Here is an 18,638-nt window from a genome sequence, read left to right on the forward strand (position 1 = left end):
CTTTAGGAGTTAATTCTTAAAGAAGAGGTATAGCATTGTTAAAAGCATTGACTTTGCCACCAGACTGGTGCTAGAATGCTAGGCTAGAATCCTAACCTCTCTGTTTCTCAATTTTTTTATATATATACAAAATGAGGTAGTAATACTTTCTACTTCTAGGGTGACTGTGGAAATCAAACAAGCTAAAATTAGGATAGTGCTGGCCACATAGTTAGTACTCAATAACTGTTAGCTATTTAATTAGACAGATGGAGAGAAATAAGTTCCAAAATGTAAATACAATAAAGCATATGGAAGATCACACTGGAAAAAACATCGGGGAGGACAGGAAGGCCCTAAAGAATAGTATAATTGAGATATATTTCTGACGGGCAAAGGTTGAAGTTGGAAATGGGGATAGTGCTTGCTAGGGACAGCACAGAGACAGTGTGAGGACACCAGAGGGCCTGGATGCAGTATTTAAATCTTGTGTAACGATGACACAGGCCCAAGACAGGTGTTTTCCATTTGCTTTTTATTTATCCTACTCCCAGTTCATAATGTTGACAAGTAGATTCCTTGTGACAATCACAGAAAATTACTGGAAACCGAAAAACAGAACTTCCTGAAATGTACCTGGTGAACGACAGTTAGTGCAAGTCACTTGATGTAAAATAATTATCTCCTTGGGTCTTTAGGAAGCATTCAGTTAGTCTCACACATGCTTTTCAGCCATTTGTTAGATTATGTTTGTAAATTGGGAAAAAGAAAAAAAACTGACATTTTCCTCTAGAAAGCTGGAATTCTTTAGAGTCGCAGTTCTTCTATCTCAGATCATGGTACCATAGATTCTATGTATAATAAATAATTCACTTAGAAGACCACCAAGCTTACAAAAATGCAGAGTTAAATGACTAAGGGGAATAGGAAAAATATTACATAGTGTATTATATCAATGAAGACTCAAGAAAATAAACACAAAAACTAAGTTCCATTACAAGTTCCAATACAATTTTGGCATAGATAACATTTAAGCAGACAGAGCACTTTCCTATAATGCCAACCAGATGCATGTCCTGAAGTCCCAGAGAAATATGTTTTCTACTGTTGACATATAGAGATGTCAGGGTAGTGAATTACCCATGTGTGTTGTACCCACTTGTTCTATGGAGTAACTGAGTCATGATCTATGTGTTTAGCTATGTAGACATGCAAACCAAAAGGAAGACATAGAGACAAGTGTATGGCAGAATAAAATCTGAAAACAAGTTTAGGAAAAAGCAAACTCTGTCTAACAACCTGAAAAACAAAGAGTGAGGACCAAAGGAAGAGGAAGAAACTGTAGAATGATATTAAAAAGAAGGGCACGTAATCCCTCAAGAAAAATTCAGGTCTTTTTAGGGGCTTGAGGTGACAGGAGAAAATGGGAAGACAGAACCGGCACTACTTGATGTTTCAGTTCTCAGATATGGAGAGGCAAACCTCCCTGAGTCTCTGTCATCTGCTCAAACTCCACCCTGGGCTGGGTGCTGGATACTGTGCCAGGCCGTGTGCTACCAGAAACATACTATGAACAATTCTTTCTTGTTCTTAGAGGCCCACTGCTAAAGTTTGTTAGTATCCCTTATGCCATGTTATTGCATTTTAGAAATACAGATGAAGTATGAAAATTCATTCAAGAGCATTTTCCCAGACTGGCTCAGAGACATTGGTAACTTTCAGGTTCCAAAGCAAGGTGTAATATCCGGTTATTTAGAATATGACTATGTAACAGTTGCAGGTCATTCTTTGAACCATATATAAAATACAATCATAAATTCCTAAAACTTCTCCCTTGAAATTACTGTAGCTACGTCAGTTTAAGCACACATACTCAAATAGATTTCCCTGGCAAGAAAATTGGAAATGGCCCCTCTGTGTGTCAGTTAACAGTTTATAAGAAAGCATTTGATTAAGTCACTCAAGTACATGGAGCTAATTCATTTTTACAGACACAAAAATTTTATCCCACATACAATTATCATTATAAGTGAATCACACCTATTCGAGTTCAGAATTTTGAAATTAAAACAAATGTGGAATGAAAGAAGAGCTTTAGGCTGGGTGCAGCAGCTTACACCTGTAATTTCAGCACTTTGGGAGGCAGAGGAAGAAGAATCATTTGAGCCCAGGAGTTTGAAACCAGTTTGGGAAACACAAAGAGATCCCCATCTCTACAAAAAATTAAAAAGTCAAATGCATTGAGCTGGTGAGGTTGAGGCTGCAGTGAGCCGTGATTGTGCCACTGCACTCCAAATTAGGTGACAGAGAAAGATTCTGCCTAAAATAAAACAAAACAAAACAAAATAAAACAAAAGCTTTATTCTTTAAGAATTTGAAGGATTGGAATGCAATTCTCTAAATGTTTACTGACTGATATACTTTATAAATATGTAAGTAGTTGGGTGAACGGATGTGTCAGCAAACATCCTTACCTTTTTATTAGTTTGATTTCTTCATTGGTAGCTTTTTAAATAACACTAATCAGTTTGTAATAACTTTTTTTATTGGATTCGTAAGTCAAGTGCAACAGAATAAAACATCTAAAGGGAATACAAAGAAAATATTAAAGTAATTGTTTCTTTAACGTAATTTAGACTTCGATTATGTATAAAGAAAAATCATTTATTTATGCATATTTCTTGTGCTCTAAAATTTGGGATATATGGTCCAGAGAGAACAATATACCATTTTAAATTTCTTTGAGGGGAGAATTTTCTAACAATAGGAACTGTTTTCAGAGTTATTTTCCAAATCCTTATTTTCTGCCATGTTTTAACCACATCTAGTCCCATTCTGGGTTTGGCTTCTGATTCTCTATCAGGTGGACACAGGTCCTAGTGACTTGGAATTTTTTATTTCCAAATTCCTTTTGATGCCAAAAGTATCCAGGCCTGGTTCTGAAAGGAAAGGATTGGCCTCAGTTAGGATGACCATCAATCATATGAGATCAGCACTGGGTGGGAGTAGGTGAGACCCTCACAGAGGTAAGGGACCGAGAGGGTGGGAATGAACTGGGTAGGAATCCTAACTTACACATGCCTTCCCTCTACAACCCCTTATACCCACCAGCTGAAGCATTCTAGACTGATGTTCATCTCTAAGCTCATCCTCATAAAACTAGTATGAAGGGACACAGAACCTCCTTCAGGGGCCTCCATGCACACATAAACTCATTGACATATCCCTACCCAAATTCAGGCTTAACATCTCAAAACTTTATAAAGATATCCCTACTCAAAACTATCTGACAGCAACTCACCACTTCATGAGTCTAAGCACACCTTTATTCTCCAGTTTAACAGCTGATCACAGAATAGGGTCCAGGAGGAAACTTAAATAAATATTGGAATTTAATATGTGATAAAGGGTGTGTCTCAAATCAAAGAAAAGAAGATAGTTTATTCAATAAATAAAGCTAAAACAATTGGGTCTTCATTTGGAAAAAAATAAAGTCATATTTAAAGCTCAAATTATACAGACAAATAAATTCCAGGTGGAATAATTGTCAAAACAAAATGATAAAATAATAAATAATGATATACAGAGTATTTTTATAATCCTGGGTTGGGGAAGACCTTCCTAAACAATATACAAAATTCAGAACCAGATACAAAATGTTTAACATATGTAGCTGTGAACATATTGAAAATATTTGGATGGCAAAAAATACTGTAAACAAAATTGAAAGACAAGTGACAAACCAAGAGACAATATTTGTAATATACATAAAACATAATATAGTTTTAAAGTTGCACTAACCAATAAGAAAAAGGATACATCCCAATGGAAAATAATGATCAAATATGTAAATTGAAAGTTTGCTAAAGAAGAAACACAAATAACTAATAAAGATACAAAAATTTCCATTTCACTAATAATCAAAATTGCCAATTTAAGCAACAAGATAATCAAAATATTGTATTGAAAGTAAGTACTTTCAATACAATCCTGAAAGTTCCTGAGGATGTGGAGAAACAGGCACTTCTAGTAGATTGCATGTTGATGGGAATACAAATGGATACAACCTTTATGGAGGGAAATGTGACAATATCTAGTAATTTTTAAAGTGTTTATAAGCACTTTACCAACCAATTTAATATCTAGAAATTTCACCTCCTAAAATAATATATGCAAAAATGTGAGTACGAAGATGTTCACTACAGCATTCTAATAGCAATAAGTTGGAAAAACCTAATTTTCTATCTATATGGGGATTAGTTGAGAGACAGAGAGACAAAAAAGAGAGAGACTGCATGTGTGCATGACAGCAAGCACTATATAACTGAATGTTACACAGTCATTAAAAAGAATGGATTAGATGTGGAAATGTATAAAGAAAATAAATGTAAATTGCTGTATCATCTATCTATCTATCTAAATACATACACACCATGATCTCATTTCATAAAATTGTGTGTTTGTATATAATTTTACAATAATATATAATTATATAAAAGTGTGTGTATGTGAAATTACATGGTTTTAGAATTAAATATACATAATTTTATGAAATGAGATCATGACATATACGAAATTCTACAACTTATATTTTAGAAAAAATTAGTAGACTTAGCAATTTATAATAATGGTTACCTCTGAAGAACTGGGTTGACTGATCTTTTTAAATAACAATTATTTAATACCAGTAAAAGAAAAAAAGTAACCTCCTTAGAATTAAAGCTTAGAGTTAGAATAAGCTTAAGGAATAATTAAATCTAGATATCTCTATGTCAGATGAGATGCCAGAATTTTAGAGGGGTATGACAGTGTGTCCAAGAGCATGCACCAAGGTAATGGTAGAACTAAGGATTTGAACACAGAACTGGTTGCATTTAATCAACACTAAGCATTGCTCTAGATGCTGGGATGGCCTAGTCAGATGATGAGTTACGGGGCTCTCAGTACTTTTTTTCATTTTATGAAGATGCAACAATCACTTTTATGAAGATGATAATTAATGAGAAAAATATTTTTTATCAAGTACCTACCATATACTGGCATTGGGCCAGGAATTTTTCAAGCATTATCTACAGCATTTAAAGCTTGCCTTGTGAAGTAGGTTGCTTGTTTTGTAGCAAAGGAATACTTATTCCTCTATCCTTGAGACAGTTTGGAAACCTCTCTCCGAAACCGTGATATCCCTGTTCTTACTGTAGATTTTGGATCCTTCCAGACTCAGCCTACAATAACTACTTCTCCATCTGCCCATCAGTCCCCTTTCTCAGCTCTCCAAATTTCAATCACTCCCTTACTTGTGTCAGATCTACCGTCATCTCTAGTTTGTGAACTCCCTTGAGAATAGACTCTTGTTCTTCTCTGTAACACCATAGTGCTGAGCTCAATGCCTTGTGAACATGGGTCTCAACCATGTCCTCAAGGCTCATTTCATAAAAGCAGAATCAAAAGGTTTGAATAACACCTTTCAAGGGCATGTCCTTTTGGACTTAGAGTAAAGGCAGATTTCCATTTATTTTAAATGAACATGTAAGCAGAAAACAATGAAGTAGAAATTACTATAGTATCTAATTTGCAAACAGAATTTTACTAAAGCCAGTTTTACTCTTTTGTTGGTGCTAGAAAATGAGAATTGGGGAATGAGAAACAAGAAACAAGATAGCTAAGAAATAAAGGGAGAATTGAGTGGGATCAGAACTAGCTACATGATTGGAGGGCTAAGTACAATGAGAAAATGCAGGGCCCCTTGTACAACGGTTATTAAGAATTTCAAAATGGTGACAGCAGAGCATTAAACAAAGCACAGGACCCCTCTGAGCATGAAGCTCTGTGCGACTACAAAGGTCACACACCTGTGAAGCCAGCCCAGACTAGGATTCCAAACTAGGTACAATCAATCTCTATGATAAACCAGGTGCTTACTCTTTCACATATCCATGTTTCTTTCATTTTCTCTGTCACCTCAAAATCCCATATCTTTCATCATTTTTTGTCCTGTCTGGTTTACAACTCAGATTTTAGGAGTCTGCTTTATTCGTAATTCAAATGATTTAAATAATAAAGGAAGTACATTTAAGGGTGTGTGTGTGTGTCTGTGTGTTTTCTTCACTCTGTTGATTGCCATCTGTGCAACCAGCTCAGAGTAGAATGCTTTTTTGGAGGGGTGGGGAGCTTACACAAGTCACTGTTAGAAAGAAAAAATCCTACATCTATCCAAAATTTTCTTAAATCTGATATGACATCTTTTGGAGAAAGATGCAATCAGAAAAATCTTTTCTTTCAGGGAAAATTTGACAATGTAAAGATATAGGATGCTAGAAGACTTCCTGTTACAAAAGCCATAAAAGCATGTATTGGACAGAAAGCAAGAATGGCAGGGGTCTGATTTTTCTCTTACAGGTCTTCCCATGACTGGATATGGCTTATTTTTATTTCAGGCAAAGAAAAGATCCATTGTTTACGAACTTAGGATATTTGAGAACTAGAAAAATCAATAATATGAAGAGTTAAGTCATACTAGCACTGTTTTTTTAACTGAAATCCAACAGTATGACAGTTGTATATATGTTGTAAATGTTTACAAGAATTTTATTTATATATATTGAGTAATAAAGGTACATATGCTCTTCTCACTTGATATTGGGAGTAACATGCGTGGAAGTGCCAATTTTTAAAAAGCATCTTAAAAATGTATAAACTTAAGAAGCCATGATGATTCTCAACAAACAGAAATCAGAATTATTAACTAAAGATGTAGCATCGGCAAACTGTAAGGGTTGTTGGGTGAGAACTGGTGAGTACAGGCAAAATCAATAAAATCGTTTTCTTTCTCTAAAATAATGTACATGGTATTCTAGGTTTTAACATATGTGACAACTAAGTCACTGAATAAAGCAACAGACCATATATAAAAATCCATTTGATTGGGAGGCCTAACTAAGCAGGCAGATCACGAGGTCATGAGATTGAGACCATCCTTGCCAACATGGTGAAACTCTATCTCCACTAAAAATACAAAAATTAGCTGGGCATGGTGGCACATGCCTGTAGTCCCAGCTACTTGGGAGGCTGAGGCAGAAGAATCGCTTGAACTTGGGAGGTGGAGGTTACAGTGAGCCGAGATGGCTCACTTGATCTTAAACTCAAGATCAATCTCTACAAAACATACCCTCCAAAGATCTGAGATACTTAAATATATGGATAGAGAAGTGTGCTTCACTGATGCTGTGGTAGAATAAAGATGATCAATTTCAGAAACCTAACCATTTTGATTTTGTATTTTCTAGGACTCATGGTTACAACTATTGGAAACCTAAGTCAAAGTGGCCTAGATATAGAATGGAATGTATTATGGATGTAACTGATGTTGATGAAAAGAGTCAAACTCTGTAAAATATTGGAAGAGGTTTATTCTGAGCCAAATATGAGTGACCATGGGCTGTGATACAGCCTCTAGGAGTAGGAGGTCCTGAGAACACGTGCCCAAGGTGATCGGGGCACAGCTTGGTATGATACATTTCAGGGAGGCATGAGACCTCAATCAAATACATTTAAGAAATACATTGGTTTGGTGCAGAAAGGTGGGACAACTCAAAGTGCAGCGGGGGTAGGGGAGTGGGGAGAGCTTCCAGGCTATAGGTAAATGTAAACATTTTCTGGTTGACAATTGACTTGGTTTATCTAAAGACCTGGGATCATAGAAAGGAAATGTTCAGGTTAAGATAAAAGACTGTGGGGACAAAGGTTCTTTTGAAGTCTTACAGTGGTTGTCCTTAAGGAAAATAGATGACAAATGCTTCCTATTGAGACCTTTAAAAGGTCCTAGCCTTTGAGTTAATCTCTTTAGGATTGGGAGGGCCTGGAAGAAAAAGATCTAGCTACATAATAGAGATTTTTTACAGATGGAAATTTTCCCGCACAAAGGAGAGCTTTGCAGGGCCATTTCAAGATATGGCAAAGAAACATGTTTTGGGGTAAAATATTTTGATTTTCTTCCTTGACTTGCAATGTTATGCCAGAGTCAGGTTGGAAAGTAAGTCATGATATATAGGGTTAAATAAAACCCATCTGATGAGAATTTATGATTTGTAGGACATGACTCCCCAGATCCCTTAGATAGAAATTGGGACAAGGTAGGCTGGGCGCAGGGGCTCACGCCTGTAATCCCAGCACTCTGGGCAGCTGAGGCGGGCAGATCACAAGGTCAGGAGATCGAGACCATCCTGGCTAACATGGTGAAAGCCCGTTTCTACTAAAAAATACAAAAAAAAAAAATTAGCCAGGTGTGGTGGCGAGCACCTGTAGTCCCAGTTACTCCGGAGGCTGAGGCAGGAGAATGGCATGAACCTCGGAGGTGGAGCTTGTAGTGAGTGAGCCGAGATCGCGCCACTGCACTCCAGCCTGGGTGACAGAGCTAGACTCTGTCTCAAAAAAAAAAAAAAAAAAAAGAAAAAGAAAATAAATCTGGGCAAGATAAAAAAAATCAGAGTTTAGTCCTCACTGATGAGAAGATGGGCTTTAGGTGTTGCTATAGCCAAGGGTTCAAATAATATCTTTAAAATTATTTTTCTTTCTTTATGTTTTCTCTGCTTTCCTCAACATTGTTTTCAATCTCATGTATACTTTCTTTATGGAGATAAAAAGATAAAACCTAGAAGCTTTAGGATGTGTTATTCTCATTTACCCTAGTATCAAAAAACAAACACACACACACACACACATACACACACACACACACACGGAGAAAACCTCACTCTTAAAGGGTATACATAAACCTACTCTGTGAGAACTCTGATTGGGTTTTCTTGAGTAATGTAACAGGTGTATGTCTAGGGGAAAAAGTCTCTAATTGGCTCAACTCACCTAAATATACACCTCTGTAGGAGGGATTCAGGATCTTTGACTGACACACTCATGAGAATTGCAATGAATGGGGAAGGGGCAGTCCCTTCAAGGAAGTGAGCAGAGGCAGACACAAATATTTATCAACAGCACAACATTCCCAATATGAAGAGACAAAACCGAATAAATATTAAAAGTGACACCTAAGAAGGCAGGTGAAGTGTGGTAAGGGAATAGAAAAGTTTTAAGAGAGAATACTGACTCCTTTAATACTTTTTTTTTTTTTTTTCTTGAGATGGAGTTTTGCTCTGTCGCCCAGGCTGGAGTGCAGTGGTGCGATCTCAGCTCACCGCAACCTAAGCCTCCTGGGTTCAAGTGATTCTCCTGCCTCAGCCTCCCGAGTAGCTGGGACTACTGGCACGTGCTTAGTAGAGACAGGGTTTCACCATGTTGGTCAGGCTGGTCTCAAACTCCTGACCTCGTGATCTGCCCACCTCAGCTTCCAAGGTGCTGGGATTACAGGCATGAGCCACCATGTCCAGCCCCTTTCATACTTTTAAGAAGCTTTTCCTTTCATAATGTATCATAACAATTTATACAAAAAGATAAATATAGATAAATGGGTATGTTATTCATAATATACAATTCACAAAGGATAAATGACAAATATTAACAAAGTGGAAAGATGCAAACTTATTAGAAACAAATTGAAAATTAAAACGAGATAAACGAGATAATGGCTACTATTTGACAGAGCAGGAGCATTGCCATCTTGGACAAGCCCCTCATTCTAAAGTTCACCTTAATAAAAACTGCCTAGATCAAAAAGGTGTCAGCCTAATGGCTAAGGTCAGAATAACCGTAAACCACAACTAACTCCTCCAACCAGAAACATTCCAAACTCCTCCCTGACCAGAGATATGCTAGCCTCGAGATAACCCCTCTCTGGGTCAGAAATACGTCTGCCCAAAGATAACCTCCCCTCCTCCCAGAGAGATTCTAACCCCGCCATAAACTTCTCCATACATGTAAACATTCCAAGCTCGTGATCAGCCCTCTCATCCTAAAACCAATATATATTCTTAGTCTGTAAGAGAAAGTGCTCCTGACTGAAATCGGCCAGAAGCACCTTTCAGGTTTTATCTGAAGAAAATCTGTCTTTAACTGTCAGCCATATTTTGTGTTTCTTTCTTCTTTCTTTAACTCTTATACCATTTCCATCCAAGATGGGGTATCAGGGATTGGATGTACCCTTCTGTCTCAATAGACTAGAAAACTGAACAAAACACGTAATCCTTTGGAGAAAGGAAACAAACAAAGTGAGTTTTATGATGCCCCAGCTTAGCACCTAGAAAGTTTTCAGGCTGCTGCACAGGAAGCAGGGACCCAAACACTTTCCAGATGTCTTGACCAGGTAAGGAACATAAATATCTTAAAAAAAAAAAAAAAAAAGAAAGAAAAAACTTGGAGATAGGTACTCTCTCTGTTGCCCAGGCTAGAGGGCTAGAGTGCAATGGCACAATCACAGCTCACCATAACTTCAAAATCCTGGGCTCAAGTGATTCTCCTGCCTCAGCGTCCAGGGTTGCTAGGACTACAGGTATATGCTACCACACCTGGCTGATTGGTTAAAATGTTTGTAGAGATGGGGTCTCACTATGTTGCCTAGGCTTATCTCAAACACCTGGCCTGAACTGATCCTCCTCCCTCTTGGATTACACTTTTTTTTTTTTTTTCCCAATGAGGTCTTGCTTTGTCACCCAGATTGGAATGCAGTGTCATGGCGTGATTATAGCTCACCACAGCGTTGCCTTCCAAAGCTCAAGGGATTTCCCCCACCTCAGCCTCCTAAGTAGCTGGGACTATAGTTGTGTGCCCCCACACCCTGCTAATTTTTGTGTTTTTTGTAGAGATGGGTTTCACTATTTTCCAAGGCTGATCTCAAACTCCTGGGCTCAAGCAATTCACCCACCTTGGCCTACCAAAGTATTGGGATTATAGGTGCAAGCCACCACTCCTGGCCCAGGATTAATAATTTTTTAAAAAGAAATTCATCATAATACTAGAAGGAGATTTCTTCATTCTGACTTAAAAAATATCCTACAGTTAACATCCCATTCAATGGTGAGAGTGAAAGTTTCCCCATGAGATTAGGCACAAAACAAGATGTACACTCTTAAATTCCTATTCAACATGGTACTGGAAGTCTTAGTGCAATAAGGAAGAAAGCAAAAAAAGAAGAAGAAAGAAAGAATGAAGATTATATAGGAAGAAATAAAATTGTTCCTATTGAGAGATAACATGACGTTTTGTATAGAAAATTCCAAAGAATCTACCAAAAAAAAAAAAAATCTTCTAAAGGTAATAAGTGAGCTTATCGGAGCTGCACGATACAAGTACGATACACACAAAAAGTTGTCTTTCTCTATATAAGCAATAAACAAATGGAAATCAAAATTTTGTAAACCTCAAAAACCATTTGCAATCATTCCTCCAAAAATGAAATACTTAGGTATAGGTCTAACAAAACAAGTACAGGACTAGAACTTGTAAGCTACAAACTGTAGAACTCTGATGACAGAATTAAAGAACTAAATAAATGAAGAGATATATCATGTTCATGATTGGAGACTCAATCTATTAAAAACATCAGTTTTGGCCGGGCGCGGTGGCTCAAGCCTGTAATCCCAGCACTTTGGGAGGCCGAGACAGGCGGATCACGAGGTCAGGAGATCGAGACCATCCTGGCTAACACAGTGAAACCCCGTCTCTACTAAAAAATACAAAAAACTAGCCGGGCGAGGTGGCGGGCGCCTGTAGTCCCAGCTACTCGGGAGGCTGAGGCAGGAGAATGGCGTAAACCCGGGAGGCAGAGCTTGCAGTGAGCCGAGATCCGGCCACTGCACTCCAGCCTGGGCGACAGAGCGAGACTCCGTCTCAAAAAAAAAAAAAACAAAAAACAGTTTTTTCCAAAGTGATCTCTAGATTTAACATAACAACAATCAAAATACCAACTAGAATTTTTGAATTTTTCTAGAATAATTTGGATTATTCTAAAATGTGTACAGTAGGGCTAAGGAACTAGAATAGCTAAAACAATTTTGAAACAGAAGATCAAAGTTAGAGAAATCATTCTACTTAATTTTAAGATTTATTATCAAGCTACAATAGTCAAGGTAGTATGGAATTTGTGTCAATGTAGACACACATAGATGAATAGAATAACAGAAAGTCCAAATATAGACCTATGCAAATATGGATATTTGATCTTTTAAAAAGGTTTGAAAGCAATTTAATGGAAAAAGGATAATCTTTTCAACAAACGGTATCAGAACAATTGGTCCTTCATATCCAAAAAAAAAAAAAAAAAAAAAAAGAAACAAAACAACTTAAACCTAACACTTTATACAAAAGTTCACACAAAAATGATTCAGACATTTAAATGTAAACATAACACTATAAAGCTTTTAGAAGAATTCTTATTCGTTGCTATTGGAAGTGCAAGAGTATAAACACCTTGAAAGATAGTTTAGCCGTTTCTTACAGAGTTAAAAATACACTGTATACACTTAACATAAGACCCAGTAATCCCATTTGTGAGTATTTACTCAAGTGAATTGAAAACTAGCATATACAAAACAAAGAGAGCAAACAACAAGCAAAAACCATATGCATGGGCCAGGGGTAGTGTCACATACCTGTAGTCCCAGCTACTTTGGAGGCTGAGACAGGAGGGTAGCTTGAGGCCAGGAGTTCAAGGCTGTAGTTCGCCATTGTTGTGCCTGTGAATAGCTGCTGCATTTTAGCCTGGACAAGACTTCATCTCTGAAAATAAAATTTAAAAAGCATTTACATGAATGTTTAGAAACTTTATTCATAATCACCCAAACTGGAAACAACCAAGATATCCTTCAATAGGTAAATGAATAAACAAACTGTGGTACTTTCATACTTGGACTACAACTCAGTGAAAATGAAAGAGCTATTGTGTCACACAACAACATAGATGAATTTTAAGTGGATTTTGCTAATTGAGAAAAGCCACACCAAAAGGCTACACATTGTATCATCTCATTTATATGATGTTCTGGAAAAGGTAAAACTGCTGTATAAGAATGAAACACAGAAGTGGTTACCAGGTTTGAGGGAAGGAAGGGTAATGAACTACAAATAAGTTGTGCTGGGGAATTTTTAGGGTTATGAAATTTCTCTGAATGGTATTGGGGTGATGGGCATAAAACTATGCATTTGTCAAAACCTATAGTACTGTACATCACAAAATGTGAACTTCAATATATGTATTAAAAATATAACCATAATGTCTGGGAATCCAGAACAGAATACAGACAGTGAAAGAAGAACATGAATGTCTAACAAATACACAATATAACCTCATCAAAGGTATGGGAGGAAAAGGATTTGCCCTAACTAACGTTGGAAAACAGGGTTCTAACTACATACTGTACAGCTAAAGACCAAAGAACCAAATGATACTCTTGCTGGTAAATTTGTTTTTCACAGGGGTATTTGTATTTCACAGGAGTCATTAGAATTCATTTATAGGGTTCAATAAGTAAGTAGATAAATCGCAGATAATAAGATGCAGTTTTCTCACTGTCAAAAAATTTGTTACTAAGAAGCATAGGGAGCACCTAGAATGTACCCTGTGGTGCTGAATTCGAGTTTGAGACATTGGTAGGAACTTCTGTTTATTTTAATGTGTATGCAAATAGATAGCTACATGAATAATTATACATGTGTGTATACAGATAGTTATAGATGTGTGTATCAAGATGTGTATGTACACAAAGTATACATGCATGTATTTCTTTTCCTGTCTGTTAAGAGAGTCTAAAAGTAGTGACACTCAGTGGCAATGATCCCACTCAGCATCCAGGACTTGGTTTCTAAATACCACCCTCTGATACAAATCATGCTCATTTGAGAAGTGTCTGATTCTGGGACTGAGTAAATAAAAAAATTACAATATGAGCTGGAGTATTCTGTCATACCAGAAAGTAAGAAAGTGCTAAAAAAATAAAAAAAGATGAGAGCATCTGGATATGACATGGAAGTCAACCAAAAGGCAGTCTTTGATCAAGGGTAGAACAATTTAAGCAATAACATTATAAAATGTAGTATTAGATGTTTTTCAACTTATATTTTAGATTTAGGAGATACATGTGCAGGTTTGTTACCTGGGTATATTGCATGACACTGAGGCTAGGGGTATGAATGATCTTCTCACCTGGGTACTGAGCATAGTACTCAATAGTTTTTCTTTCTTTCTTTCTTTTTTTAAATATACTATACTTTAAGTTCTAGGGTCATGTGCTCAATGTGCAGGTTTGTTACATAGGTATACATGTGCCATGTTGGTTTGCTGCACCCATTAACTCGTCATTTACATTAGGAATTTCTCTTAATGCTATCCTTCCCCCTGCCCTCCACCCCATGACAGGCCCCCATGTGTGATGTTCCCTGCCTGTGTCCCAGTGTTCTCATTGTTCAATTCCCACCTATGGGTGAGAACATGTGGTGTTTGGTTTTCTGTCCTTGCTGAGTAGTTTGCTGAGAATAATGGTTTCCAGTTTCATCTATGTCCCTGCAAAGGATATGAACTCATCCTTTTTTATGGTTGCATAGTATTCCATGGTACATATATGCCACATTTTCTTAATCCAGTCTATCATTGATGGACATTTGGGTTGGTTGCAAGTTTTTGCTGTTGTGAATAGTGCTGCAATAAACATATGTGTGCATGTGTCTTTATAGTAGCATGATTTATAATCCTTTGGGTAGATACCCAGTAATGGGATGGCTGGGTCAAATGGTATTTCTAGTTCTAGATCCTTGAGGAATCACCACACTGTGTTCCACAATGGTTGAACTAGTTTACACTCCCACCAACAGTGTAAAAGTGTTCCTATTTCTCCACATCCTCTCCAGCATTGGTTGTTTCCTGACTTTTTAATGACCGCCATTCTAATTGGTGTGAGATGGTATCTCATTGTGGTTTTGATTAGCATTTCTCTGATGGTCAGTGATGATGAGCATTTTTTCATGTGTCTGTTGGCTGCATAAATGTCTTCTTTTGAGAGGTGGCTGTTCATATCCTTTGCCCACTTTTTGATGGGGTTGTTTGATTTTTTTCTTGTAAATTTGTTTAAGTTCTTTGTAGATTCTGGATATTAGGCCTTTGGCAGATGGGTAGATTGCAAAAGTTTTCTCCCATTCTGTAGGTTGCCTGTTGACTCTGATGGTAGTTTCTTTTGCTCTACAGAAGACCTTTAGTTTAATTAGATCCCATTTGTCAATTTTGGCTTTTGTTGCCATTGCTTTTGGTGTTTTAGTCATGAAATGTTTGCCCATGCCTATGTCCTGAATGGTATTGCCTAAGGTTTCTTCTAGGGTTTTTATGGTTTTAGGTCTAACATTTAAGTCTTTAATCCACTTGAATTAATTTTTGTATAAGGTGTAAGGAAGGGATCCAGATTCAGCTTTCTACATATGGCTAGCCAGTTTTCCCAGCACCATTTATTAAATAGGGAAATTTTTCCCCATTTCTTGCTTTCATCAGGTTTGTCAAAGATCAGATGGTTGTAGATGTGTGGTGTTATTTCTGAGGGCACTGTTCTGTTCCATTGGTCTCTCTCTGTGTTTTGATAGCAGTACCATGCTATTTTGGTTACTGTAGCCTTGTAGTATAGTTTGAAGTCAGGTAGCATGATGCCTCAAGCTTTGTTCTTTTTGCTTAGGATTGTCTTGGCAATGAGGGTTCTTTTGTGGTTTCATGTGAACTTTAGTATTTTTCCCATTCTGTGAAGAAAGTCATTGGTAGCTTGATGGGGATGGCATTGAATCTATAAATTACCTTGGGCAGTATGGCCGTTTTCATGATATTGATTCTTCCAATCCATGAGCATGGAATGTTCTTCTATTTGTTTGTGTCCTCTTTTATTTCATTGAGCAGTGGTTTGTAGTTCTCCTTGAAGAGGTCCTTCACATCTCTTGTAAGTTAGATTCCTAGCTATTTTATTCTCTTTGAAGCAATTGTGAATGGGAGTTCACTCATGATTTGGCTCTCTGTTAGTCTGTTATTGGTGTATAGGAATGCTTGTGACTTTCACGCATTCATTTTGTATCCTGAGACTTTGCTGAAGTTGCTTATCAACTTAAGGAGATTTTGTGCTGAGACTATGGGGTTTTCTAAATATATAATCATGCCATCTGCAAACAGTGACAATTTGACTTCCTCTTTTCCTAATTGAATACCCTTTATTTCTTTCTCCTGCCTGATTGCCCTAGCCAGAACTTCCAACACTATGTTGAATAGGAGTGGTGAGAGAGGGCCTCCCCGTCTTGTGCCAGTTTTCAAAGGGAATGCTTCCAATTTTTGCCCATTCAGTATGATATTGGTTGTGGGTTTGTCATAAATAGCTTACTATTTGAGATACATCCCATCAATACCTAGTATGTTGAGAGTTTTTAGCATGAAAGGATCTTGAATTTTGTCAAATGCCTTTTCTGCATCTATTGAGATAATCATGTTTTTTGTCATTGGTTCTGTTTATGTGATGGATTACGTTTATTGATTTGCATATGTTGAACCAGCCTTGTATCCCAGGGATGCAGCCAACTTGATTGTGGTGGATACGCTTTTTGATGTGCTGCTGGATTTGGTTTGCCAGTATTTTACTGAGGATTTTTGCATCGATTTTCATCAGGGATATTTGTCTAAAATTCTTTTTTTGTTGTGTCTCTACCAGGCTTTCGTATCAGGATAACGCTGGCCTCATAAATGAGTTAGGGAAGATTCCCTCTTTTTCTATTGATTGGAATAGTTTCAGAAGGAATGGTACCAGCTCCTCTTTGTACCTTTGGTAGAATTTGGCTGTGATTCCATCTGGTCCTAGATTTTTTTTGGTTGGTAGGCTATTAGTTACTGCCTCATTTTCAGAGCCTGTTATTGGTCTATTCAGAGATTCAACTTCTTCCTGGTTTAGTCTTGGGAGGATGTATGTGTCTGGAAATTTGTCCATTTCTTCTAGATTTTCTTGTTTATTTGCATAGAGGTATTTATAGTATGCTCTGATGGTTGTTGGTACTTCTGTGGGATTGGTGGTCACATCCCTTTTTTTAATTGCTTCTATTTTATTCTTCTCATTTTCTTCTTTAGTAGTCTTTCTAGCAGTCTATCAATTTAGTTGATCTTTTCAAAAAACCAACTACTGGATTCATTGATTTTTTGAAGGTTTTTTTTTTGTGTCTCTATCTCCTTCAGTTCTTCTCTGATCTTAGTTGTTTCTTGTCTTCTGTTTTTGAATTTGTTTTCTCTTGCTTCTCTAGTTATTTTAGTTGTGCTGTTAGGGTGTTGATTTTAGATCTTTCCTGCTTCCTCTTGTGGGCATTTAGTTCTATAAATTTCCCTCTACACATTGCTTTAAATGTTTCCCAGAGATTCTGGTACATTGTGTCTTTGTTCTCATTGGTTTCAAAGAACATCTTTATTTCTGCCTTAATTTAATTATTTACCCAGTAGTCACTCAGGAGCAGGTTGTTCGGTTTCCATGTGGTTGAGAGGTTCTGAGTGAGTTTCTTAATCCTGTGTTCTAATTTGATTGCACTGCGATCTGAGAGACAGTTTGTTTTGATTTCTGTTTTTTTACATTTGCTGAGGAGTGCTTTACTTCCAACTATGTGGTCAATTTTGGAATAACTGCATTGTGGTGCTGAGAAGAATGTATATTCTGTTGATTTGGGGTGGAGAGTTCTGTAATTTCTGTAGATGACTATTAGATCCCCTTGGTGCAGATGGGGGAAACTTCTGTCTCATTGATCTGTCTAATACTGAGAGTGGGGTGTTAAAAAGTCTCCCATTATTATTGTGTGGGAGTCTAAGTCTCTTTGTAGGTCTCTAAGGACTTGCTTTATGAATCTGTGTGCTCCTTTATTGGGTGCATATATATTTAGGATAGTTAGTTCTTCTTGTTGAATTGATCACTTTACTATTATGTAATGGCCTTCTTTGTCTCTTTTGATATTTGTTGGTTTAAAGTCTGTTTTATCAGAGACTAGAATTGCAACCCCTGCTTTTTTTTTTTTTTTTTTTTTTTTTTGCTTTCCATTTGCTTGGTAGATCTTCCTCCATCCCTTTATTTTGAGCCTATGTGTGTCTCTGCACATGAGATGGGTCTCCTGAATACAGCACACTGATGGGTCCTGACTCTTTATCCAATTTGCCAGTCTGTGTCTTTTAATCGGGGCAGTTATACCATTTACATTAAGGTTAATATTGTTATGTGTGAATTTGATCCTGTCATTATGATGTTAGTTGGTTACTTAGCCCATTAGTTGATGCAGTTTCTTCCTAGCATTGATGGTCTTTACAATTTGGCACGTTTTTGCAGTGGCTGGTACCGGTTGTTCCTTTCCATGTTTAGTGTTACCTTCAGGAGTTCCTGCAAGGCAGGCCTGGTGGTGACAAAATCTGTAAGCATTTTCTTGTCTGTAAAGGATTTTATTTCTCCTTCACTTATGAAGCTTAGTTTGGCAGGATATGAAATTCTGGGTTGAAAATTCTTTTCTTTAAGAATGTTGAATATTGGCCCCCACTCTCTTCTGGCTTATAGAGTTTCTGCTGAGAGATCTGCTGTTAGTCTGATAGGCTTCCCTTTGTGGGTAACCTGACCTTTCTCTCTGGCTGCTCCTAACATTTTTTTCCTTCATTTCAACCTTGGTGAATCTGACAATTGTGTCTTGGGGTTGCTTTTCTTGAGGAGTACCTTTGTGGTGTTCTCTGTATTTCCTGAATTTGAATG

At 37.2% G+C, this 18,638-nt stretch overlaps 1 long non-coding RNA gene across 1 annotated transcript in view; it reads right to left on the reverse strand.

The window, feature by feature from the left end:
• LOC105496129 (uncharacterized) overlaps nucleotides 1–18,638 on the reverse strand; it is a 563,517-nt gene that overhangs the window by 128,935 nt on the left and 415,944 nt on the right. The window contains exon 14 of the long non-coding RNA XR_011623573.1: nucleotides 12,516–12,642. This is a non-coding gene — a long non-coding RNA (uncharacterized lncRNA). The remainder of the gene's footprint in view (nucleotides 1–12,515; nucleotides 12,643–18,638) is intronic.

This window comes from Macaca nemestrina, chromosome 5 (assembly GCF_043159975.1).
Source record: "Macaca nemestrina isolate mMacNem1 chromosome 5, mMacNem.hap1, whole genome shotgun sequence".
Classification (NCBI taxonomy): Eukaryota; Metazoa; Chordata; class Mammalia; order Primates; family Cercopithecidae; genus Macaca; species Macaca nemestrina.